This window comes from Pleurodeles waltl, chromosome 10 (genome assembly GCF_031143425.1).
Source record: "Pleurodeles waltl isolate 20211129_DDA chromosome 10, aPleWal1.hap1.20221129, whole genome shotgun sequence".
Classification (NCBI taxonomy): Eukaryota; Metazoa; Chordata; class Amphibia; order Caudata; family Salamandridae; genus Pleurodeles; species Pleurodeles waltl.
In genome coordinates, this window is record NC_090449.1 from 484,162,407 (window position 1) to 484,189,024 (window position 26,618).

Here is a 26,618-nt window from a genome sequence, read left to right on the forward strand (position 1 = left end):
AATAGCTACCCCTCTAAGAGATACAGACTGTGATGTGGTAGTAATCACTGCATACCCCAAGTATTTGAATAGATGATGATCCTTGTAGGCTAGATGATTCTCATTGAAATTATGTGTGGGCAATAGATTTTAAGCTTTTCACATACCAGTCGCCGCTTGTTTGCCGAGTTCAACTGGGATACATACCAGGACATGGCTTTTAGTCTAACCATGGTATGTAAACAATAAAAGTTTGCCGTCTACCCCCCTAACCAAATCAACCCCCCCACGGAAGTGGGTACCCTGCCAACTATTTCTCCTGGAATCGTCCGCACCATTATTCTGGCCATGTTTCCCCCTTTACATCCCCAGCCTATCATGCATGCTCCCCACCAACCTTGGTAGTGAACCCAACATCCACCCCCACCCACCCTTTCCCTCCTACCTGACCCCACCCCACCCCACCCTGTATCTAGCAAGGGGAATTATCCCCCACCTCAGGCTGTTGATGGTTGTACAGCCAAAGGAGCCAGTTAGCCTCCCCATCCCCCCAATTCCCTCAACCCCACCGAGCCACCCAGAAGAGAGCTAAAAAAAAAAAGGGAAGTGCAGAGTAAAGCCACTCACCCTCCCAACCTGAATCCAGGCCAGACCTAGTCCCATCTCTTCAAACCATACTATACTTAGTTCGCAACTTTGGTGGGAGGAAAAGGAAGAGAGGCCATTCAAAGCTGGCAACAGCTGTAAAGTTTGTTACTACATTAATGCAAAAGCAATGAGCACATATAGCATAGTCACTAACATTGCAGCTTTAAGGCTCCTAAGGGCCAGCATAGCTTTCTGTTCCAAATTGCACATCTGGGTGTGCTCTTTGTGAATTATTTTAAGTCATGCTGGTTCCTGCAGGAAAACCTGTGGTCCAGTGGTTTTAAAAGGGTCTATCATTTGGCACAGCTTCCACTGTTTGACCATGGTTGTCCTACACAGATCTGGCCTAGCAAAAATCTGAAAACCTTCAACAATTATCAGTGCATTGGGGCATGCTGTCAATGCTATCGCCTGCCTCATCAGAAAGTTCCCAATGAAGACCAGAAAAGGACTATGGTAATCCGGACATAATTAGGAAGATGCTTTATTTCCATGTCAACTGAGGGGCAACAGATGCGCCTGTTTGACCTATGTATCCATATCCCAGTCTGCCAAACCTGGGAAAGCTTTTCCAAAAAGTTGGACTATATATTGACGGAGGTCATCCCCCTTGACCCCCTGTGGAATCGTAAATATCCGCAAGTTGTTCCTTCTTTTGTGGTTTTCTAGATCTTCAGTCTTCGACTGTATGAGAGCCAGATGCTCATCATGTTAAGTAATAGATTGAGAGGCAGCTGTACCCACTTCCTCTGCATCAGACACTCGCTGTTGCAGCTCCACAATGTCTGTAGATAGATCGTGTACTTTGCAATTTACCTCGGTGAGAGATTGCTGAATACCTGCATTATCAGCTTTGACTTGCAAATAATGTTCCTGAGCTTCTGCACGTTGGATTTGAATCAGCTGCAGAATTGACTGTAGAGTAGGTTCCTGCTGGCCACTCGGATCCTTAGAATCTACCCCCCCAGAGGCAGAGGGGTAAACAGAATGGATCAGACTCACAGACTGTGGTTTGCCATCCAACGGAGGCTTATGAACTATCTGAGAGGTAGAATCCTGCAAGTCACTCGGATCCTTAGGATCGCCCACCCCCTCAGAAGCAGAGGAGATGGTAGACTGTGATAGTGCTGCTGGCTGTGAGTTGCTTCAATCCTGCCCTGAAGGTGCTCTGTTCTCTACGCGCTCCTCCAGGGGGAATCAGCGATATGCCGTCCACCCTTCACAGCCTTTATCAGGACTGTCCAGTGCCTACAAGTGGTATCCCCTGCGAACACCAGGAGAGCAACCTCCACATCAGCTAAGAGCAAAAAAAGAATTGGGGGGAGCTGTACCAGATGACTTGGACTACTGTGAGCCCTCCGAGGTAGCTACTTATCAGTCAGAGTGCTGCTGCGGGGAGATGGGAGGAGGCTAAGCTCCACGGTGGCTTCAACCCTCCATCTTCCCACAAGCCCAGGTCCTTTTCCAAGATTGCTCTGGCCAGTAATCTATTGTGGCGCGCCCCTACTTACGGTCCACGGACCCACGCCTATCTTCCCTTAGGAGTCATTAGGTGCAGATTGCCCAGATGACGGCTGCATCTGTCTTCAGTTTCCTCTGCAGCGCTCATCCATCATGTTTGTGCCACCCTTCAACAGGCTCCCCTCTCCCTATGGTTTTTCGTACTTCAGCTTATGTTCACTCGCCAGCTCATCTGGCTCAGTCATGCACATGGGTTGACTCTCTGAGGCCTCTGAGGCATAGCTTACTCATTATCTCCATATTGCAAGGGTCCCAGAACCTCTGTCGGACAGTCCATGTGTTGCCAGTGCCACTCCCCGGGGTCTCCTCCAGTGTGGTCGCTCCCCCCAGGGCTATAGTTGCTGTTCAAGGATATTCTGCTCACCTCTCCTCAGGATACTTTTCAGGGGCCCACGTGGTCTCGCAGAACAGGTGAAGTCCCCCGGGCTGCCTCCAACAGCGGTGTCATCTGCCACGCTAGTCTCCAGTTGCTCAGGCCCTTCGACACCCAAGGTCCTCTCGGCTTGCTTGCAGCAAGTTCTCCATCACCCTATTATCTCCGGTTCACAGCCACCACACACCCAGCCGTCCAAGTAAGGTCACTGCCTTGTTACTCTGCCTCCATCTGGGACCCGGGTGCTGCAGCCGCAACTGCGTCAGTCTCCGATGCGGCTCTCCGGCCACGTGGCATCTCAAACCTTCGATGGCAAATATTTTTGTGATCTGTTGCACGTTTCCCTGTTGGAGGGGATCAGGATGCAGTATTCAGACACCAGAGTCCAGGACACTCAATTACAGTGCATTTCAGTTTTCATGCTGGGAGGATTACTCAGGATTCTTGCCTGAGGCTGCGGAGCTCGGGGTTAAAGCTTCTTACCGGTCATCTTGCCAGTCCATGGCCCCCAGGTCTGGCTTACTTTACTGTGAGATCATATTTTAAAGCTAGTAGGCCTTTAATGATGGATTGGTATTATTCTATTAAAGACTGTACACTGTTTTTCTAATTGTAAATATGTACACATGAATCATTGTTTACCATTTCAAAATGGCTGCAACATTTAGAGGCATTATGTCAGGCATCTGGGATCGGTACAACAATGATACATTATGCGCAACACCATTCCAGTAGCAGCAGCATGTTTGGTACAATAGCGTCCCACTGCAGTGTTTATTGAACGACCGTCTTGGTATGTTATTTGTTCACACCAGAATGACCAGCCTTTTGTTTCTAAACCTGGTGGCCATGATGGAACTTGAAAACAATGATTATGTACAATACAGTTGCAAGACTGCCGCCTGCCGATTTGAATAATTTTATTATCTTTTGCAATCATAAGTCTGCCACTTTTAAATGGCGAATTTGTTTTTTTGTTACTTTTTCAAATGCCTGTTGAGTTTGTATGTTTTATCCGGAACTGGTAAATGGGATAGAGTTAGAATGAGCCAGTGGGTAAATGAATGGATCCATGAATGAGAGAACAAGTGAAGTAGTGCTTGCATGACGGTTATTTAATTGTGTAAGCTTACCGTTGACCGAAGATGCGCTCTCGATCCAAGCGTATTCGCATTGCCACTACTTGTTCTTATAGAATGTCGCTATTAAGGGCCCCATACAATGTTTTTATTACGCAACGTTAATCATTCCTGAAATCAGGTTTAGGTTTCACATATTATTATTTTTTTAGGTCTGGTGTTAGCCAAGCCCTATTGATTTTACTAACCTATATATAATATACTTGTATATAGGGGCTTTCAGCCACCTCTTTTCATCGACTGATCTGTTGTGTCCTTATCATTTTGCTTCAACCCACTACAGCATATAGCATGGGGCAATGGGTTAGTGTACTTTAGCCACTGATTAACCTCACTTTGAGTGACTACATTTTGCTCTCTCACAAGGAGCACATCCGCACACAAGCAAGTTCCCTTCAGTGCCAGTTTTTGCTTTTACTTTATTAACTACGTTAGTGATTCCTTTGTGTTTAGCGCCTTATGTGATACCAGGACACCTCTGATGCACATTACTTCTTTATCAGATCCCATCTCCTGCCATTGCTGTTGTAAAAACCTTTTGAGGTGTTTTACTTTTCTGACTGCTGCTGTTTCATAGCACACTAGATTGTGTCCATTTCAAACTGTTCTGTATTAGGTTATCCTTGTTTTACTTTTTTCTTTCTCTTCTTTCTTTCGTTCCCTCTTTCTTTCTCTACTGTTCTTTCCTTTATACTTTCTTTCTACCTTTCTCTTTTATTCTTTCTTAGTTTTTACTTTTTTACATCTTTATTCCTTTCTTCGTCTTCTTTCTTACCTTCTTTCTTTCTTGTTTTCTTTCTTTCTTTCTTTCCTGATTTCATTCTTTTTCTTTCTCATGCCTTCTTTCTCTCTTTGTTTCTCCTGCCTTCTTTCTTTTCACTTCTTTCTTATCTCTCTTTGTTCTCTATTTCTCTTTCCTTCTTTCTTTTACTTCTTTCTTTCCTCCTTTCATTCCCCCTTTCTGTTAGGAATTGAGTCTCTAGTTAGCAAAGGGGTGCACCCTGCTCAAGTAGGGACCACAATCCTAGTCAGGGTAAGTCAGATACACAACCTAAATTAACCTGTGCACTCCCTCTAGTAGCTTTGCACAGAGCAGGCAGGCTTAACTTAGAAGGCAATGTGTAAAGTATTTGTGCAGCGCACACACACACACAACAATCACAATGAAAACACTACCAAAAAAAACTCCACACAGGTATATGAAAAATAGAGGGCATTTATCTGTGTAAATCAAGGCCAAAACAACAAAAGTCAAACCAGTAGATCAGGAGTTAGGTAACTTGAATATACTTATGTCAAGAAGCAATATTAGACTAGAATATCAGGAATCCAACTACATTTCTGAGTTAGTGTCTGTACAATCCCCAAGATATCAGGGGAGTGTTTGTGTTAGCATGTAGGAGAGTGCCTTTGTGAGTGCCACACTGTTTGGGAATAGAGTAATACACTCCAATAGTGTTGCTGTCCCAGACAAACAATGTGTGAGCTCCCTTAAAGGGAGATACTGTAATCCCCTTGTTCACTAAGCCGGCAGTCTCCTGTGTGGAGATGGAGATGGCCGAATGTCATAGTACCTTTGCTGTAGCATTAGAGAGCACTCATACGCTTCAAGGCAGAGGTTTACAGTGGCGGGCTTCCTTCACGGGGCCCACTTCTCAAGTTTGAAGCATGCTGCTGGCAGCTCCCTGCACTGCGGTGGGGCTGTCAGCTAGAGTCCCGGTCACTGGTGGTCTCGCCCTTGAAGCTTGCACTGCTTGCCTGAGTCGCTCTTGGTGCATTGGTAGAGTGTAAACAGATGAGAGCGGCCCTAGCACTGCCTTAATCCCCAGCAAGGTGGGTACCCCATCAGTACGGCATGCCCGGCCCCGGGGATAGGCACTACGTTGCAGAGGTCACAGTGGGAGCACCGCACTCAACCTCTTGGCGGTGTTAGACCCCGATAGTTACTTAGTGGGTGATGGGCTCTTTGGTGTCCCGGAGACCCTCAGTAGAATGGAAGGGAAGTCAGCAAGCCTTTGGACTCACTCTGGGGTTGGTTCTTTTTTCTTGGTTTGCAGGGCAGAGATCAGCAGGGCAGCACACAGCAGCAGTTCCTGGGAACAGTCAATCCTGGCAGAGTGGTGATCCTGGCACACAGCATTCTTTATTCCAGTAGATTTTCTTTGAGTCCAGCACTGTACTGATTTTGGGGGTCAGAGACCCAGAACATATACCAAAAAGTGCCTTTGATGTGGGGGATGACTTCAAAAGGGTTCTTTTGAAGTGCACAGGTCCCCCTTTCAGCCCGCTCCAGACTATAAGTGGGAGATAATTAACCACTTTGTGGGGGCTCAGGCCACTACCCTTTGAAGTGTAAGTGGGAGTCCTTCCCACCCTCCTCCCTAGTAAGACCGATCAGTATGCAAATGAATGCAGATTCAGTTGTGTATCCTGTGTTGTGGGTGTCTGAAGGGAATGCACAAGTGTAGCTGTCATCCAGCCCAGGCTAAACATGTATAGGAGACAGGCTGTGGGCACAAAGGGCAGTGAGAACAGAGAAATGCCCACTTTCTAAAAGGGGCATTTCTAAAATAGTAAGAATAAACCTGCCTTTACCAGTAAAGAGGATTTATCATTACCATTCCAATTGTACCAAACATGCTGCTGCTGCTCTTTTCTGATCAGGAACTACAGCTTAAAAGTAATTTAAGGACTTCTCAATGCTGGCTTATGAGAAGGGCAGTATTGAAAACGACTAAAAGAGTATGTGTCCTGCCTTTTACTTACATGGCACCCTGCCCTATGGGCTACCTGGAGCCTGCTTTAGGGGTGACTTATATGCAAGAAAAGGAGAGCTTAAGCCTTGGAAAGTGGTTTTGAATGCCAAGTCGAGCTGGTACTGAGACTGCACACAACTGCTCTGCAGTGGCAGGCCAGAGACATGTTACAGGGCTTCTTAAGTGGGTGACACAATCAGTGCTGCAGGCCCACTAGTAGCATTTAATTTACAGGCCCTGGGTATATGGTATACCCCCTTACAAGGGACTTACATGTAAATTAAATATGCCAGTTGTGGAGACATCAATGTTACCATGTTTAGGGGAGAGGTACTGTAGGAGGCTGGCCTGGTCTGTAGTGGGTACCTAAGGTACTTAAACCTTAATCCAGGTCCAGTTATCCCTTATTAGTGACATGTAGTCAGTGTCTAGAAGCCAGGCTATCTAGGGGTAGCTGTAGGTAGAGCAGCCAAGGCCGAACTAGGAGACACGCAAAGCTCTCGCAATAGCACTGTAGTCACACAGTACTTACACGCATGAAAGACAATACTCAGTGTTACTAAAAATAAAGGTCATTTATTTTAGTGACCCAAGGCCAAAAATACTTTGGAGACTATACTCCCTTGGGAGGTAAGTAAATTACACAATATATACACTAGTAACCAAAAACAGGTAAGTAAACAGTCAGAAAATAGTGCAGGTAGTGAAAATCATAATAGGTTGCAACAGGCCTAGGGCAAACACAAACCATATACTAAAATAGGGGAATGTGAAAGTCGGTTTCCCACCTAGGCAAGTGTTGTGTATAGAGGGGCACTGGGAGTGTAAGAAACACCAAAGGAAAGTAAAATACCCCACCCTAGAGCCCAGGAAAGCAGGAGTAAAACACAGCAAGTCTCTTAAAACACACTAGAAGTCGTGCTAGAAGACAGTGCAAGAACCAGAGGAGACTGCAAGATACCAACGATGGATTCCTGGCCCTGAAGACCTATGGAAGAAGGGGGCTAAGCCCAAGAAGCACTGAAGAGTCCAAGGAGAACAGGAGCCCCTGCTAACCTGGATGAAGGTGCAAAAGGAGTACCACCAGTGAGAAGACAAAGTCAGTATTGCACCAAAGAAGATAGATGCAGGTTTTTGGTTGGTGCAGAAGATGTCCCACGCCGGATGGATGAATGTAATCTGGTTTGCGTCACGGGATTCCACCAACAAGCCTTGGTAAATGCAAAATCTTTGTTTTGCAAAAAATGGCGCTGCCCGGGCCCAGGAAGGACCAGATCGACTACCCAGGAGGGGGAGACAGAGGGGACTCTCAGCAACTCAGAGAGCACTTAGAAGACCAGGCAGCGCGCACAGGAGTCCCACAGCACGGGGACAAAGGAGTTGCAAATGGCGGTCATCGCAGCACTACACAAAGGGATCCCACGCCCCTGGAGAACAACTCAGAGAGCTGAGCGTTGCAGGATAGAGTGCTGTGGACCTAGGCTAGGCTGTGCACAAGGGAATTCTTAGAAAAGCACACAGAAGCCCTAGGTGCTGCAAAAAAAACTGGTGCACAGAGGTACTGTCTGGCACAGGGAGGCAAGCTCTTACCTCCACCACATTTGGACAGCCAGACCTTTGGACGGTCAGGGACACTTAAGTCCACCACCTGTGTTCCAGGATGCACGCTCGTCGTCAGGAGAGGGGGTACCCAGAGTACCGGTCATCGCTGTAGAGAGGTGCCTGCTGAAGCAGGGAAGTGACTCCGTCACTCCACTGGAGATTCCTTTGGTTCTTCTGGTGCAGGATGAAGACAGGCAGTATTCAGAGCGTGCACAACCTGGAAACTGTTGCTGGCAGGGGCTGAAGTTACAAGGTCGCAGAAGTCATCTTTACTTCTTTGTTGCAGTTTTGCAGAGTTCCTGAAGCAGTCCGCGATTGATCCATCTGTAGAAGATGAATTAAAGGATGCAGAGGATTCCTGCTGGAGTCTTGCAATCTGAATCTGAGGAAACACCCACAGGAGAGACCCTAAATAGCCCTCAGAGGGGGATTGGTCACCTAACCAGGTATGGACCTATCAGGAGGGGTCTCTGACATCACCTACTAGCACTGGCCACTCATATGCTCCCAGAGCTCCCTAACCATCCTGAAAACAAGATGGCAGAACCCAGGGCCACTCTGGAGGAGCTCTGGGCACCACCCCTCAGAAGGTGATGGACAGGGGAGTGGTCTCTCCCATTTCCTTTGTCCAATTTCGTGCCAGAGCAGGGACTGGGGGTCCCTGAACCTGTGTAGACTGGATTATGCAAGGAGGGCACCGTCTGTGCCCTTCAAAGCACTTCCAGAAGCTCTGGGAGGAAACCCCTCCCATGCCTGTAACACATATTTCCAATGGGAGAGGGTGTAACACCCCTATCCTAAAGGAAATGCATTGTTCTGCCTTCCTGGGATTGAGCTGCTCAAGCCCCAGGAGGGCAGAAGCCTGTCTGTGAGGTGGCAGCAGCTGGGGCTGCAGTGAAAACCTCAGAAGGCTGGTATGGCAGTACTTGGAGTCCATGGTGGTGCCCCCAGGGTGCATGGAATTGCCCCCCTAATAGCAGAATCAGATTGGGGGTACAATATCCAGTTCCTAGACACCTCACATGGCCATATTCGGAGTTACCATTGTGAAGGTACATATATGGACCTATATGTAGTGCACACTCATGAAGTCTGTGAAAAAGGGCCTAGATGACGTGAGGGCACCTGTGCTAGTGCGGGGGTGCCCTCACACATAGGTACTATGCACCTAGTCTTCAGGGTCTGAAGGTTAGATATATAGGTGACTTGTAAGTGACCTGATGCAGTGAAAATTGCTGTGAAATAGTGTTTACACTATTTCACTCAGGCTGCAATGGCAGTCCTGAAGAAGTGCTTGTATGAGCTTCTTATGGGTAGCAAAAGAACTGCTGCAGCCCATAAGGATCTCCTAGAACCCCAATGCCCTGGGTACCTAGGTACCATATACTAGGGACTTAGAAGGGGGGTCGAGTATGCCAATTTGGAGTGGAATACTGGGTTACCACAATGTAAGTACAAATTTGGAATCAGGTAGAGCATAAGCACTGGAGTTCTAGTTAGCAGGACTCCAGTGACACAGTCAAGCATATTGACAAAACAGTAAAACATACTAACATGTAGGCCACAAACTATGAGCACTGGGGGCCTGACTAGCAGGATCCCAGTGAGACAGTACAAACACACTGACAAACAGGCCAGAAATGGGGGTAACCATGCTAGAAAGAGGCTACTTTCTCACAAGTACAGGCACTTAAACACTGGTTAGCAATCATAAAGTGCCCAAGTCCTAAGGGCAACACAAAATTACAACAAAAAAAACAGGAGGTAAAGACAAAAAGTCTGGGGTAAGACTGCCCCAATGATGCTAGGCTTAACACTTTCTCTTGTCTTCTTTCTCTTTTTTCTCTTGCCTTATTTCTCTCTTTCTTTCTCTTATCTTCTTTCTCTTTCTTTCTTTCTTTCTATCTTTCGTGCCTACCGTCTTTCCTTCTCTCCTTCCTTTGTGTCAGACCTGACAGCCTTAGGGTGATCATCCCCAACTTTTTGCATGCCTCCTTCCATTTTTATGACCCTGTTTTTGCTGGTTTTAGGACTCTGCACACTTTACCACTGCTGATCAGTGCTAAAGTGAATGTGCTCTCTCCCCTAAACATGGTAACATTGGTTCCTACCCAATTGGCATATTTAATTTAACTGAAAGTCCCTAGTCAAGTGCACTACATGTGTCCAGGGCCTGTAAATTAAATGCTACTAGTGGGCCTGCACCACTGATTTTGCCACCCACATAAGTAGCCCCTTAACCATGTCTCAGGTCTGCCATTGCAAGGCCTGTGTGTGCAGTTTCACTACCACTTCGACTTGGCATTTAAAACTACTTACCAAGCCGTAAACTCCCCTTTTTCTACACAAAGTTACACCTAAGGTAGGCCCTAGGTAACCCATAGGGCAGGGTGCTATGTAGGTAAAAGGCAGGGCATGTACTTATGTGTTGTACATGCCCTGGTAGTGAAAAACACACAAATTCGTTTTCCACTACTGTGAGGCCTGCTCCTCACATAGACTAGCTTAAGAACTGCCCTCATATAGTTTTAAGTGGTGGATTCTGATCTGGAAGGAGTAGCCCTGTCCTGTTTAATATTGCCAGAATGGTAATAGAAAATCCTGCTTACTGGTGGAGTTGGATTTAATATTACTATTTTAGAAATGCCACTTTTAGAAAGTGGGCATTTCTATGCACTTACTTGCCATCTGTGCCTTAGAGCCTGTCTCCAATCCACATCTGGTCTGTGCTGGTTGGCAGCACCCTTTGTGCATTCCACCCAGACAGCCATAAACACAGGACACAGCCACATCTGCATTCATCTGCATACTGAATGGGTCTCCCTGGGCAGGACCGGTGGAGGGGGCTCTCTCTTACATTTCAAAGACAAGTGGCTTGCCCACACAAAGGACTCATAACCCCCCCACGGGGATCCTGGCAGACGGGATTGGACTGAAAAGGGGAACTTCTGCACTTCCAAACCCCTCCTTGAAGTTTCCACCACTTCAAAGGCATTTTGGGTATATAAACGGGGTCTCTGACCCCACCAAACCAAACCTTTGTGGATCTACATCTGAACTCTGTCAGAGGAGCTGCCTGGCTGCCCAAAGAACTCATCTGGACTACTTTACTGAGAAGGACTGCTGCCCTGCTGGCCTCTGACTTTGCTGGAAGGACTCTGCTTTCCCCAAAAGTGCTCTCCAAGGGCTTGGATTGAGCTTGTCTCTTGTTTTGAAGTCTAGAGACGGCAAAGACTTCACCAACTAGCTTTTAGATACTTTTTCAACTTCAGCGACACCAAGAACGACTTCAACCAAGCCAGCACCGATGCAGCAGCCTGCTCCCGCTCCGTGGACATCGCTGCACGCAACAACTGCACCCTGCAACGCAAGTCCGACGTTGCCACGAGACCACTGACGTCACGCAGTATTATCCCGGCACTGTGAAATCGACACATTTTCTTGATTGACTGGATCCATCGACTCTGCCGGGTCACAAGGGACCGACGCATAGCCACTGACGCTGCACCAGCTCTTCCTGCAACCGGAAGGAACAGATGCCTTGCCTCCACCTGCTTTGCAATGCAGAACTGACGCCTCATCTCCCCTGATGCTGTAAGGGACTGACGCATCCCCGGCCCCATTGACGCCTCATCTCCCCGACTCCGTGCGACATCTTTGCTTCCTTGTTTTCAAAAGGCACTGTACCTGTGGGTCCGTGCGACTCTGTGACTGGCGCTTGGGGCATTGGATTATTGGGAACAATTCCGTCAGCGTCGCTGTGATAGCCCCAGTTGGAGCTATTGTGTTTCTAAGCGCTTTCTTGGGATTTAATCATTAAAAACTCATATCTTTGCTTGTGTACATTGGATTTTCATCGTTTTTACTTTATTGTATTCAGATAAATATCATCTATTTTTCTAAAACTGTGTGGTGTTTTTTTGTGGTGTTTTCACCGTGTTACTGTCTAACTTATTGCACAAATACTTTACACATTGCCTTCTAAGTTAAGTCTGCCTGCCTGCTCTGTGCCAAGCTACCAGAGGGTGAGCACAGGATCATTTGGATTTTGTTGTGATTTACCCCAACTAGGATTGTGGTGCCCACTTGGACAAGGGTGTATCCCTCTGCCAACTGGAGACCCAGTTTCTAACACTTAGTTTCTTTCTTTCTCAAAAGCAAAGGGGGCTTGCAGCCAGTGCCAGACTGGCTGACATTTTTAGATCTGTGTAAGCCAAGACCTTTTGCTTTTCCAAACATTTTGTGTATATAACATACTGTCTGTGGTTGGTGTCTTTCACATTTTTCTTCCACCCACTCCACCATGCTTTAAGAGGCAGTGTGTCAGCCCACTTCAGCAATTGGCAGACTTCACTATGAGTTAAAGTACGAGTTAAAGCATGCCGGCCTTTCAGAAGAAACATATCCATCCACAAAGTAGTTCTCTTCAGTGCCAGAGAGTACTATGGTAACGTGTGTGTTTTTCAGACCAAAAAAAGCTTTTTGTTGCCTGTAGCAATTTTTTTTTTTAGATTGGTGATGGCTTGCCATATTTCCATACAAAATTTTTTTCTAAAAACTATGGCAAAACAAGAAATGACAGAAGGCTGGCGTCTCTGCCAGACCTATTGGCTTTGCAATTCTTGCTATAATTTGTGTGTCCTCCAACATACATTTTTTGCATAATGTGAGTAGGGGTGCAGAAAATTGTAGCGGTGTTTACTGTAGGCTTTAAATGGAGGCCTGCAAATGCTCCAGAACCACGAGGAAATGCCAGTTAAGATAAACGTCCAGTACGGCCTGTGCAACATTGCTCACCATTGAGCAGGGATCTCGCGTGATTTGTGTACCTGCGGGCATATTTTGCATACAGTTTTTATGCGGATGACCACCAAAGTATATTTTGTATAGTACGCAAATTCTTGCAAGCATTCCATGCAATGCAGTTTCACCCAGGCTCCTTGGGATGGCAGGCACGCGTGAATCAAAAACACCTCATTATTGTATCTTTTATGAAAAGGACCAGCTTGCACTGTCTGCGGTCCTAAGTAAAGGACGAATCTACGAAGTCTGGCAAAGAAAACTGGTACATCACACAACATGAAATAATACCTGATCTGTAACATACTTTACCACATCATACTAAGTAACCCTGTAACTTACTGAGTCGATGCAGAACACACAGCCTTCATAATCCGTACCGTAAAATACTGTTCTCACAACATACTCTAATCTACCACATCATGGACACAATAACAAAATGGCCAACAGGACGGAGTAGTAATACCAGATTGGTATATTACCAATTCATATACCAATCGTCAAGTATGAGGCCCAGAATGGAAATTAACATGTTGGACTGGTCTTAATGTTGTTTATTTTTTTTACCATATGTTTACCTCCCGAATTCCAGGCCCTTTTGTACATAAATTTCACATGCTCAAACCAGGTGCAATTTGTGACCAGAAAAGTAAGTGGTAATACCAGGTGTGGTATTACTGGGTACAGTGATATTAGCAGCTAACACCACAGCTGGTGACACTTAAATGAGTGTAGAGTGGCATTAACACTGAAGTGTGCGGTACCACCACTCTGTTCGATTAATTTTAGGGGATCTATGACGTCCTTTGCTATCACAAAACATTGTGATCCATAACATCGTAATCGGTGCCATAAAATACTATACCAAGTACTACATGAGAACATACTATGTTCATGTAATAACAGCGAACACCACCTCATTCCAATATCAAACTAAAAACTACTACGCCATACCAGAGGACACCGAACCACATCAGAGCATACAGTGTCAAAATGTAGCACACTATATTGTATCATGCCATCCAATTCCACCCCTACAATTACATTCGGTTGCACACCACACCACACCACACCATACCATACCAAGGCAATATGTACAGTACTATAGGATACCATATGGAACACTGAGTTTGTAATCGGTCTTTAAATGTGTTCTCTTTGCAGATGGTGACATATGATAGCCCCAGCATGTCTTGTCCACCTCTTGCCCCCGACACCACCTTTGATATCCGTGTACCCTGTTACTCTCCCCTCCCCCGCCATCCAGTCCGCCAGGGGAGAGCTCAGCTGTGCAGTCTGGAGCATTGTCTGCGACGCGGCACGGCAAGAGTTAACCTTCCTGCTGCAGCAGCCGCCTGCTCCGCGAGTGACCGAGGGGCTCAGAGCACAGAGGACCCAGGCAGCGGGGCGAGGGCTCTGGATGCGGGGAAGGAGGTATGTCGCCGGGGCGTGGAGGAGGCATATAGGGCTCACAATACAAAACACGCGGAAAAGCGCAAAAAACGAAGAGGTGCCCTAATACGGCCTGGCTCCCCGGGATGGGTGTGTGTGTGTGTTGGGGGAAGGTGGGGGGACTGTTGTCACCTGCCGGAGGCAACCCCACATTCCTGCAGGCACAATAGACTGTGTGGTGCCCTGGTCCTGTCGGTGAGAAGCAGTGACTCCCAGTGCACAGAAGGTCCTGGGGTAAGGAGGCATGCTTGGGCGGTCGGGCTGCAGATGCCTTGAAGGACGGAGCTCGTCACTAGATGCAATAGGCTATAGTGGCCCGGATGAGTGCCCATGGTGTCACCCGTCCTCTATCCACTGTCTTTTCTTGACTGATGGTGAATGTGTGCAGAAGCACCTGCATGGGGCCCCCTGGGGAATGACTGGTGGTGGTCCAGGCTAGGGGGTCGCAGATGTCGCCCCTACCCCGAAGCTCTAATCCTCGAGGAAGGTACCGATGCTGCACCCCGTGCACAGCTGTCCATTGTTCTGTGCATCTGTGCAGCATGCCTGTGTCTGAGAGTTACATGCTGGACAAGACATGGCAGCCGTCGCTCCATTGGTTTACTGTGCTCTTTGTGTACATCAGCCTTTGTGTGTCTGGGTCCACTGCAGAGAGGACTGGCAGCTCGAGTTCCGAGGGTGTGCAGTGTCTGATGGAGCCTGTACGCATGTGTCCATGGCCAATGTCACCCAGGAAGAGTAATGCCGTGTGTGTGTGTGTGTGTGTGTGTGTTTGAGTGTGATAGGTGGCCACTGTCATGAGAGTATGGTATTCGAGTGGCCACGATACGGCATGATGAACCGTAGCCTGCTTCGTGTAGGTGTATGTTACCGCTATCGCTGTGCCTTTCCGATGCCAGTCCTATCACAGTGTACCTTAGCAGTGGCGGTCACACTGTGTTCCTGTCTGTGCCTCCAGGTGTGCTGTGTCTACGCAGGTTTTTGTTATTGGCAAGAATGAAAGGCTCGGGAGCTGTGTCTCGGTGAATGAATGAGCAGCGTGTGTCTGAGAGTGCTCTCTGCCACAGTCACAGGTCTCCGTATATTTTAAGTCTATGTGTAAGTTTAGGGGCATTTCTGTGCTTACCAGTGTATTCCTCGTTTGATGTCCGCTTGACTGTGTATTGAGCGTCTGTTTATGTACCCAGCGTCTGAATGCTTTATGTTTGTGCGAGTCTGTGTGCTTATCTTATGTTTGTGTGCCTGTGTTTGTGCATCAGTCTATGATGCCTCGTTGCATTACTCGTCACAGCATGCTCTCCGTGTGTAAGTGTTGTCTCTATGTGTCTATGTACATGGCATATATGTGTATGTTGGTACTGCCTGTGTGTATAATTTGTGTCTACATGCTCCGGGGGTAAATTGTTTTGCCTGGTGCGTCGGACTGCATGCCTTATGTTGGTGTTTGAATGCTTCGTAACCTATGTCTTTGTATGTTTGCATGTCTAATGTCCGCTTTTCTGTCTCGATGTTTTGTTTTTGTTTGTGTCCATGTGTTTCCTGTATGCAAGACTTTTTTTCTGGCTTAATGTTAGTGTTTTATATGCCTCTGGATACATGCCGTGTTTGTGACTCTGTTGCTGGGTCCTTATCTCTCTGTGGCTGTATGTATTTTTGGTTATGTATGCATGGCCTATGTTTGTGCCACTGCATTCATATCGGGTTTGTATGTCTGTTGCATGTCTTAAGTCTGTGCATCCGCATGCATAGCTAATGCACATCAGCCTGTTTTTCTACTGTAACCCATACACATTTTGTCAGTGTACTCGTATGCATGTCTTGATTTTGTGTCTGTATGCATGCCTGAAGCATAATCGCGTCTGTACTTTTTTGTTTTTCGTATATTTTGTGTCGGTAAGTTTATATACTTTCGGTATCTCTGTATGTCTTTCTTGTTTGTGCGTCTGTACGCATATCTGGTTTCTTTAGTCTTTTTTATATTTTTTTGTATCTTTTTTAATCTTATCTCCATGTGCCCATGGGCATCATTTAGGGGTCGCCAGGGGTCGCAGCTGCTACCCCGTGCTTGCCTTTGCGACCAGTGGCAGTGCCTTTGCGACCCCTGGCCTCAGAGGTGGCAAATTCAATGGCAAAAGCACAGTGGCAGCTCCTCCTGGACCTCAGTTGGGGCTCCACTCTCTTTGCTTTCTGTCATTTTTTTATTACACTAATAGTGAGTAATAAAGTTTTCACTGTTGGGATAGTAAAATTGTGAATATGTCCTCACATGGCAGCTGAGGTACATAAAAAAGCTTTTAAATGTGTTTTGTATGCGTGCTTTCGGGTGAGAGTGTGTTTATTTGATAAGTGTGTGTGTGTATGTAAGTGTGATTATGTGTGTGTAGGGATGTGTCTTTGAGTGAAAATGGAAGTCAAAGGGCGTTTGATGTCACTTCAGCTACCTCTGGCATTTTGGTGAATTGACATGCATGTGCCTGTATGCACATCGTGTTTGTATCTGTACGCATTTCTTATGCTTGCGGGCCTAGCTCAGTATCTTGTTTGTCTTTTTTTAATGCATCTCTTGTTTGTATTTCTGTGTCTGCCTTAGTCTCTGTATCTGTATACATGTCTTGTTTGTGTCTCTGCATGCATGTCTTATGTCTGCATGTCTGCAGCATATCTTGTTTTTGTGGTGGTATATATATCTTGTTTGTGGGTCTGTATACATGTTTTATGTCTGAGTATCAATTTGTATTTCTGTATGTTTATGTCTACATGTCTTAGGCCCATGTAACTTCTGCATTTCTTCTTTGTGTCTGTTTGAGTATCTGGTTTGTGTGTTTTTATGGTGTAGGGAGGTGGCTTTCTTCTAGCATAGTTACTCCAAATTTTGAACCATTTGTCAGTGTGTTTTTATTGTCTCACTGGGGTCCTGCTAGTCAGGACCCCATTGCTCATAGTTTGTGGCCTATATGTGTTGTCAGTATGCTTGACTGTGTCACTGGAGTTCTGCTAACCTGAACTCCAGTGCATATGCTCTCTCTGTTTACCAAATGTGTCACTATAGTTTAGTGACTCCATATTCCAATTCAGATTGGCACACTGGATCCCCTTTATAATTCCCTAATATATGGTACCTAGGTACCCAGGGCATTGGGGTTCCAGGAGACCCGTATGGGCTGCAGCATTACTTTTGCCACCCATAAGGAGCTCATACAAACACTCCTTCAGGACTGCCACTGCAGCCTGAGTAAAATAGTGCACACACTATTTCACAGCCATAATTACTGCACCAGGTAACTTATAAGTCACCTAAATGTTTAACCTTCAGTTACTGAAGGCTAGATGCAAAGTTTCTGTGTGTGGGGGCACACTTGCACTAGCAAAGCTGCCCCCACGTTGTCCTGGACCAATTTCCCGGACTTTGCTGGTGCGCGGATACCATTATAAGCATGCACTACATATATGTCAATGCATATAGATAGCTTCACAATGATAACTCCAAATGTGGCCATGTGAGGTGTCTATGATTGTGAAATTGAACCCCCAATCAAAATCTGGTATTGGGGGGCAATTCCAGGCACCCTGGGGGCTCCACCATGGACCGCCAGTACTGCCAAACCAGCTCTCTGAGGTTTCCACTGCACCCACAGCTGCTGCCACCTTACAGACAGGTTTCTGCCCTCCTAGGGTTTGAACCGCTCAATCCCAGGAAGGCAGAACAATGCATTTCCTTTAGGAGAGGGGTGTTACACCCTCTCCCATTGGAAATAGGTGTTGAAGGCATGGGAGGAGTATCCTCACAGAGCCTCTGGAATTGCTTTGAAGGGCACAAATGGTGCCCTCTTGCATAATCCAGTCTACACTGGTTCAGGGACCACCAGTCCCTGCTCTGGTGCAAAACTGGACAAAGGAAAGGAGAGTGACCACTCCCCTGCCCATCACCACCTCTGAGTGTTTCCTCAGTTTCGGTTTGCAAGACTCCATCAGGACTCCTCTGCATCCTCTGCTTCAGCTTTTGACTGTGGGATCAACTGCAGACTGCTCCAGGAACCGCTGTAAGCGCAACAAAGTATCCAGGAAGGCTACCGTGACCTGCAACTTCAGCTCCAGCCAGCAACTGCAACAGTTTCCAGGTTGTGTAAGTTCTGAGGACTGCCTGTCTTCATTCTGCACCAGAAGAACCAAAGGAATCTCCTGTGGAGTGATGGAGTCACTTCCCTGCTTCAACTGGCACCTCTCTGCAGCGACGACCGGTACTCTGGGACGCCTCTCCTGACAACAAGTGTGGATCCTGGAACACAGGTGGTGGACCTAAGTGATCCTGACTGTCCAGTGAACCAAGGCTTGTTGGCGGAATCCAGCAATGCAAACAGCCTGCATCCAATGACTCGACGTGGGATATCGCTTGCACCAAGCAGGAACCCACAACTGCCTTCTTTGATGCATTTCTGTAATTTTCTTCTAAACGGAGGATCCACTGTTGCACCTTTGTCCAGGTTGGCAGGGGCTCCTGTTCTTCCTGGACTCTTCATCTACTTCTGGACTTGGTCTCCTCTCTCCACAGGTCTTCGGGTCCAGGAATCCATCGTTGGTTTCTTTCAGTCTTGTTTGGTTCTTTCATAATCCTTTTCCACGACTTCTAGTGAGGAAACTTGCTGTACTTTACTCCTGTTTCCTGGGCTCTGGGGTGGGGTACTTTACTTTCCTTTGGTGTTTTCTTACACTCCCAGTGCCCTGCTATACACTACACTTGCCTAGGGGGGAATCCGACTTTTGCATTCCACTATTTTTGTATATGGTTTGTGTTGCCCCTAGGCCCATTGCAATCTATTGTGTTTTTCACTGTTTGCTCTATTCGATGACTGTTTGCTTACCTGATTTTTGTTACTAGTGTATATATTGTGTATAATACTTACCTCCAGAAGGAGTATTGCCTCTAAGATATTTTTGGCCTTGTGTCACTAAAATAAAGTACCTTTATTTTTGGTAACACCAAGTATTGTATTTTATTGTGTATACATACTATGTGACTATAGTGGTATTGTAAGAGCTTTGCATGTCTTCTAGTTCAGCCTTGGCTGCTCTGCTACAGCTACTCATAGACAGCCTAAGCTGCTAGACACTGCCTACATTTCACTAAGGTGGATCGATGAACCTGATATAAGGTGTAAGTACCTCTGGTACCCACTACAAACCAGTATCACCAACTGACCGGCCAAATTAACATGCACACTATCAACTAGTGCACAGGCAGCCCTGCCCACCACTGCTGCCACTAAGCAGTCTCCACCCCATCCTGACATTTGGGTCAGAATGGGATGACAAATGATAATAAATTAACTTTATTACCATTTTATTTTTAGTCTCTGGAGTTTTCTGGGGGTATTTTAGTGGAGCAGCGCTCCTCTGCTATAATAGATGAACCGCCCCTGCCTCCAGATATGGCATCCCAAAGTTCCTCATGGTACATAAGTGTAGCAGCAGTGCCCCCGGGGACTATCAGTAGTCTGCACATAAAGCGATTTTCAGCTTGAAGGATAGCTGCATTACAATAGCCCCATAACCCAGCGCTATATACCCCTGTCAAAGGTGCATTTGCTTTTGTATAGACTCAACATTTCTGGGATTGGTTTATTCTTTAGCCTATGTGGAAATCTGAATATGGACTCAACATTCCTAATAAAGTGCTGCATTCTTAGTGTTAAAGGTGCAGTCCAGCTAAAAAAAAAGTTACAATTGCTTACCTTTGCCAAATGAGAATACCCCATAACAAAACACTTGGAATTTGTGCTTAGATGGACCAAAGTAATTATGTAAGATTTTGAGTGATTTACCTGAAGGTCCAAATCATTTATATAAGCTGGAAACAGATCTAGGAGAATCTGGAGGCCAGTTGCCATGCGGGTAATAAGCACCATGTTGTCAGCGTATACCAAAATGGGTATAAGTTTATTTCCTATACATGGCAGATCCTTTCCATTTTCCACCAAGTTTTTTTTTATGCCATTAACATAGAGCATGAAGAAGGAAGGGGCCAAGATACACCTTTTCCTAACTCCCTGGGTAGGACGAATGTGGTGGGGGGAGCGAACATTCACCTGAAGGGCCATAACACATCCTCACTGTGAGGTCCTGGTGTAGGTGCCCCATCTCGATGCCCATCCTACCTATCAAATCCCACAGTTTGGAGAGATTCAGTAGGCCAGGTGTAATGACCAGATTTAGCCTTGACGTTCTTTCCTTCGATAATGTAGAGATTTAAAACATTGGTCCGGGTGCTGATGCCAGGTCTAAATCCAAATTGTACTTCTGTCAAAACATTTTCCGCAGCCCGTTCTTCTAGGCAGGACAATAATACTTGACCAAGAATCTTGGCGCTGGACTCTAGTGATGACATTGGGCTGTAACAAGTTGGCTAAATTCTATCCCCCTTTTTTTAAAAAAAACGAGAACTACAATGGCCGTCCTCCAAGAATCGAGAAAGGGACCTGACACAACAAATCTGAATACATTTGTTAGTGATGGGGCCGACATGTTAATACTAGTTTTAAAAATATCGGCCGAACGCCATCCGGGCCTTGAGCCTTTCCAGAAGTGCATTTTTTAATAGCTAGGGTCACTTCCTAGACTTCGACTTGGCGGGTTATAGGGGAGCTCCGTGTTTGGGCTGCAGTCATGGCCCAAATTAATGGATACTTTTCGTAAAATAAATCACCCGTGCATCCACAGTGAATAGATGATCTATTTTAGGAACATCTAACTCAGCAAAAAGAGGTCGATTAACCACTTCCTAAAACTATCCCTTGACTTACCTGCCACTATCAGGTTTTTCCAGGCTTTATTCCTAATCTCAGTTTTCCTTTCCTGAAGTACCTGTTTATATATTCTCCTTGCTTTCTTAGCATTGCTTGCTACACGCTGACACCTTTTCAAAGCGGCCATTGTTCTTATATCTTTTAAGGATCCCTTTCCTAGATAGCTTGCTGCCCTCTGTCCCCCTGATTGCTGGGGCAGCAGATGGCACTGGGGATGAGCTTCCGTAAGGGGCTTCTTTTAGTATGCTTTTTGCCTGTGACACCACACGTACGAATGGTCAATTTATAATAGATACACTCTTAGGGAACTTAAAAAGTACTCATTTGATCTACCATACAAGGATGGCAAGCCGAGTAGACCCCCCTGGATTCGAACACACGACTTGTCAGTTAGACAAAGACCTCTTTTTCAAGTTTTCCGGCCACTTATCTAGCCAATTTAAATAAGCAGATGTACTGTACTGCACAATTCTCCGGTCTTACTACTACGGCCTCTTAGACCTCGAGATCCCTGTACTGGCATGTTACCAAAGCGAAATGGGCAGAGAGAACGTGTCCTTCGAACATGGCAAGCGTTGCTAAGGGAAACCATATCCTCCCTCCTCGTACTTCAGCTTCGCTAACATCCACCTTGCTTCGGAGCCCTTGGGGAGAAGTGCATTGTGGGATCAATGCGGAATAGAAGGAAGGAGGGGCGCGTAAGGCGTGTTTCATTGAAAATCAGTGTTCGGCACCAAGTGGGCGACAGGAAGAAGGGAATGGAATACATCCGATCCCTCTTTGCAGGAAACCTAGAAGTCATTTTTAAGGATGATTTGTGGAGCTCAGTGAGAGGCAGGTAAAACTGGCGAGGCCGCATGCAAAGGGCGATCGTGAATAGTGTGCGTGCGCATCTCTATAAACACACACACACGATTGTTTAAAATATTCAAATATGACTTTCTACTGATGCATGTCTGCATATATGTAAGTAAAGATTCACCATTCCTAACCCCACATCTCTTTACCTTGAAGTTGCATCTGCTGTCAAGGTACATATATGTGAAATTGGATTTAGACAATCTATAGTTCCCATTCAATATTTTCTTCTCGATATTTCCCTCCCTCTGTATTTTGGCTTCGATATTCGGGCTGCACGCCATGCAGTAAAAGACGGTTGCCCATAATCATGTGCTTGTCCAGTTGCGGTGTTGGTTATTTTTCTATGTTCTCTTCCAGGTGATATTCGACAGCTGTGGTGGCCTGCCAGAGGGAGGCCAGGACAGATGTAGCTGGGGCACGGCCCCACCAGGCCCCTCTTTAGAGACATCAGTGCCACAATTCCCTCAGATCTGAGTAGTGTAGTGAGATGTACCAATATAGGAATGGCACAGTTCTCTTTCAAGAATCCTTGAGTAACGTTAACTATTGATTAATTTATTGTGCCAGCTTCTGCAGTCAGCAAATATCAGAATACAGTATGCTAATATACACTATGCCAGTGATACAATTTCCGTTCTAAAGCATTGATACAATAAATATTGATATGAACTTTAAGTTAGCATCATTTACAAGTATAAAAGCAAAGGAGCAACTTAAGCAAACTACAAACAGATAAACCTAACGAAGTGCTATGTGCAAGTCAGAGGTAAATCATGTACGCTTTTAAGCACTAGGGCCATATACCAACTGAGAGATTTGCAAACAGCCCAAGGCGTGGGGGTAACATACTGAATATAGTAAATACAGCTGTCGTTCCGGACAATCGCCAAAGGCCCTGATTGTGCGCCCTGGACGTTGATTTGTTAGCACAACACAGTGTCCAATGGCAAGGTGTGAAAGAAAGGAGCTCGTTGCAGCTTTACGGACAACACCAGCGGCGCATGGACGTCCAGTGAGCGCTGCTCTTCTTAGATGGTCGGAAGTGACGCACACAGGCAGAATAGAGACCTGCACCACTCCACTCAGGTAACACAACGGTCTCATGGGTGCCAAGTGCACACACACGAAGTACGTGCTAAAAAAAAAAGATGGAAACACTGCAGCAAGTCAGAACAGTTCAAAGTTCAACACAGGTCAATGCCATGAACAACCAGAGGACCGAGAACGCTCGATCATCAAGGCGATAGGACCAAAGTGTCGCCAGCGGACCCAGGAAGAGTGCTTGATACAAGAGATTACAGGTTAAAGTGCATTTTCAACTTAAAATAACGCAGTTAAAAAGTTATATGGCAGCAAGGAGTTGCTAGCAGTTGAGGCCCTCCTGGGACGCAGGCATTTTGCTGTCTAGTAAAAGGTAGCATAAGCTTCCATGATGCATAAATGTAAGAAGACACTGGGTTAAAATCCATAAAGTCAGTATCGGTTCCTAAACATAAGTACATGGCGGTATTACAATGTCTTAATATACTTTATAAAAAGAGCGCGAAGAAATCTTCTTGGTGGCAGAGTAAAGGAACATAGCAGCATAAAGTGCATGCAGGGGCAGGTGGAATCGCCTCTGGAGATTGACCAGTTCCTTGTGAAGGACTTTAGAGGGAGACACCCTAGCCTAAATTATAAATAGTGCTCTCTTTATCAGTGGGAATAAATGGTCAGTGTAGTTCTCAAAACCAAATATAGTTTAATTTCCGGTAAAGTGAGCAACAGTTTGCCACGGTGCTGTTTAGTGTGGAATGACCAATAGTTCCCTTTTAAATGTGCCTAGGCTTGAGGGTCCCATGGATTTCAGATTGGTCCAGTATTCATAGCAACCAATGCTGTTGAGAGTGCTTGCAATATACTTAAACCACGGTCGCTTATGAGAGTAGCTACTATCACAAAGTTTGCGAATTGGCTTGAGATAAGTTGATAAATTCAATTTAGTTTAGATTTGATGCCAAAATAGAAGTGGTTTTAATGCTACAATAGCTTTGATGTTATTCAAGCCCAATTCGTGTCTAAGTGCTGCAATTGGTGTCCCAGCTTCAAGTTGCAACAAGTGACATAAGAATTCGTTTCCCATTTTCTGGAGACCAAATACCCACCGGTCCCCCACATTTTGGCAACATACAACCTGGCAGGATATGCTTTCGTTTTGTAGGCCAATAGGTCTGGTTTATTCGCTTTTCGTCCAACAATACTGCTGGCTTGGATGACAGAATTTACTGCTGGAGCATGCTCATTTCACTCTTTTTCCACTGTTTGCCCCAGGTTAAATTGGCATTAAACCATATCTTTACGTAATCATAGGAGTCTATCCGATCTAACGCTACTTATATACTCTGAATTAATTTTTCAAGCTGCGCTGCAAATTGATCAACATATAATTAGTTTTCAAAATATTTAGTTTGAGTTTCTTCTTGGAACAGTACATTTGGAAACCTTTAAGAAGTTTGTGCATGGAAAGTTTAGTCCAGGCCAAAAAAACAGCATCATCGGTGAACAACAAGATCAGTATTTAAATACCCCAGTCGTGGGAACATCCAGGTTTAAGGCTAGTAATTGATTGTCCACATCATTAATAAATAAATAATAAAGGTGCAAGCACTCACCCTTTCTTACGCCCAGTTCTATGCCACAACTTAGAGTACACCCTCCTTTTGGGCCAGATCTCACTGCAGCTGTGTTGTTATGATGAAACAGCATTATGGTGTTCAGGGACATGTTGTTAATGCTCTGTTCTTCTACGGCATGTCAGAGGACTGGCCTATCCACAGAGACAAACGCTTTACTAAGATCAACAAGTATTAAGAAAAGATCTAACTGTTTTACAAATGTATACTTCAGGCAGGAGAAATGCAGTCTGGCTGCTTAACCAGTCATGCTTTGCAACTTGCGAAAGCCAGCTTGAATTGGAGACACAATTTTGTAGTCCGTAGCCTAGGACTCTAGCTGAGTTAGAAGTAGTTGGGCATAGATTTTCCCCATGCTGTCCAGGAGAGAGATTGGGTGATAATTTCCTGGTACATTCCGGGGACGATTTTTTGTGAAGAGGGACAATAACTACAGCTCTTCAAGAAGCTAGGGCTCTCCAGATTCCCAGATTGCATTAAATGCAGCCTTTAGAGCTGGGACTCAGATAGATAGACTGTTGCAATAGGTGTCGGATGGAATTTTGTTAGGGATGGGTGCTTTCATACGTTTTTGTTCAAAATGGTGGCTTGGGCTTCACTTTTCACAAATTCTGGGGATGTAATTCCAGATGCTGGCAAAAGTGACTTCACAATATTGTCCAGTACTCATTTTTTGGCAACATTTGAAGACCGAGCCCTCTCTTCATTCAGCTGGCTACACCTTGTTGGGTTAGACATGTCGGCAAAATGGTCGATCCAAGCCTGAGCCGTAATGCCAGACTCAAGATTCCTCAGGACATCTTTGCAGCCCTACCGAATCAGATTCCAGAACAATCTGGTATTATTCTTTTGAATTGCCCCTATGAGTTTAGACCAGGCTTTAACACGCAGGTTCAGTTTTTTTAAGTTAAATCAATTGCTTATATTCTTTCCTTAGTGACGGGAAACATAGTTGGCCCATGCAGAGTTCTTTCTTGGACATAAGGCTGATGCCATAACAGTTTTCAACTGAAGGCCCTCATCATCAAACCATGTGATACTCATGCTGTCTTTGTAGACCAGTTGGTGAGCATGGTTGATCTACTAACCAAGTCATCACATTCTCGCTTCCAACGATTGATTGTGGCATTGACTTTTTGAAGAAACTGCCAGCCTGCCATGTGATGGTTTTCCTGCTGGGCACCACTATAAAGTTAGAGGAGCTATACATTAGCCATAGATTAAACTATAGATTAGGCTGTTAGAAAGTGATCATGACCTCTTAATGGCGCGTTTAGAACCGGAGCAAGCACTACAAGCAATATGTATACCTCTAGTAATATTAACTATTTACAGCCAACACATAACAGATTAGATTGTATTTTGGTGCCTTAACAACGGGCGCTGCTCTCACCCATTTTAATGGTGCTTACATTATCAATTTTGGAAGGATGTAAGGTTGAATCTGGTGTTCCAGATTTCTAATCTGTGACCTGCTGGTTACACACACCTCTTTGTAGTGTGTGTTCAATATACAAAGCTGTTTATATGGAGATGATCCGTATTCATTTCTGTTTGATGTATTCGGCAATTGCCATTCACTCAACCTCAATATAATCATATGAAAAGTGGGGTGGGGATAAAAGGCAGATTTTAAAAATGCTAAAGTAATTATTACTTTAAAAAAACTTCTGGTGGCTGCAAACCAATGAGATAAGGTTTATTGCGGCAGAGGTGAAGATGGCAAGTGGGTGGAAAAAGAGAAGAAGTGGCTTAATGAGGTAAGGGCAAATAATTTCATGATTAAGCTCAGTGTGGAAGATCTCACGTGATTGATAACTAGGCAGGGAGTCCGCTTCTGCCTCACATGCAATTTGCCTCCTTGATTCAAACTCGTTCTTATAACTTGTTAACATTTTGTATATCTATTCAATTATGAATGTATTCGTATAGCAAACCGAGCCTCAAAGCAGCAAAACGCTTTACATTTAAAACAAAAGTGGCCTGGGACAACTAAAAAAAGAGCAGGTTTGTAT

At 45.5% G+C, this 26,618-nt stretch overlaps 1 protein-coding gene across 7 annotated transcripts in view; it reads left to right on the forward strand.

Annotated features, from left to right (window-relative positions):
- LRRC61 (leucine rich repeat containing 61) overlaps window positions 1–26,618 on the forward strand; it is a 119,952-nt gene that overhangs the window by 87,377 nt on the left and 5,957 nt on the right. The window contains exon 1 of one of the 7 annotated variants that reach the window (XM_069210776.1): window positions 14,117–14,252. The exons of 4 other annotated variants lie outside the window; for them this stretch is intronic. The gene's annotated coding sequence lies outside the window, so the exon portion shown is untranslated. Of the gene's footprint in view, window positions 1–14,116; window positions 14,253–21,801; window positions 21,909–23,031; window positions 23,233–26,618 lie in introns of those variants that run through there. 2 more of the 7 variants (XM_069210782.1, XM_069210783.1) reach the window with 2 other exon arrangements.